Source organism: Penaeus monodon, chromosome 29 (genome assembly GCF_015228065.2).
Source record: "Penaeus monodon isolate SGIC_2016 chromosome 29, NSTDA_Pmon_1, whole genome shotgun sequence".
NCBI lineage: Eukaryota > Metazoa > Arthropoda > Malacostraca > Decapoda > Penaeidae > Penaeus > Penaeus monodon.
Genome location: NC_051414.1, coordinates 2,286,455 through 2,287,432, shown reverse-complemented (window position 1 = coordinate 2,287,432; position 978 = coordinate 2,286,455).

Here is a 978-nt window from a genome sequence, read left to right as displayed (position 1 = left end):
ACACGTGTTAGAAGATCACTATGAAAACGGAGACTTAGTTAAGCTGTTGATTAATCAGTCGGTCTGCTGGTCTAAAGAAAAAGAAGATTAATTAAACAAGGTAATATCATAATTGTTGCGTGTGATTGGGGGGCTGACTGAAATGCCAAGTGCGTTCGCTAAATGACCTGATATCGTAAGTAAAGGAAGCGGTTTTGTTGCCGGAATGGAGACTTTACCTCTTAGAAAGGAAGGGTGGATGGCATGTTTGGCAAGTCTCAAATTGAACCTCTGATTAATGGATGATGAAAAATGGACTCATTGCGGCTGTGCTACACCGGCCGACTGGCATGTGCGGTGGGAAATAATATACACTGGATAGGAAATGGCACAGTGCCAGGGATATGATGAGGTGACTGGGGAGCGGTGAAATTTTGACGTCAATGTAGAGACAGGGAGAAGAGAGAACAGGTGTGAAATAACAGAAAGTCAGGAAGCTGACGAATTGCCAGTGGACTGATAGAGTTGCCTGGAAATGGCGCAGTGATCGGAAGGCTGAACTTAAAAGGAAATGACAAAATATGTGGGAGATGCCAGCACCTGGGAAGCGAAATGACAGAGTAGCGGGGAGATACGACTGTGGCAGGGAAATGACTAGCCAAGAAATACCGGAGTGGCAGAAAGGAGTGACGCAGTGTCCGTGGAATGAGAAAGTGTCCGGGACATGACGAGAGAGCGTCCGTGAAGGGCGGGAGTGCGAGGGAAATGACTGGGCGTCTGGGTGGCACACATTGCCTGGGTGGCAGCGAGCGGGCATCATTGTAACGCTGCTCACGAGCCGCGGTGTGTGGGCCTCGTTTCTCCCCGACGCGCTCTGTACTCCTGCCATCTCGCTGCAGAATCGCGCCGCTGCCTTGGACATCTTTCGTTCCTAAGCCTCCTCGGCGCCCTCGCATTCTGTGACGAGGAGGGGGGGGCGAGAAGGCCACCTGGTCCGCA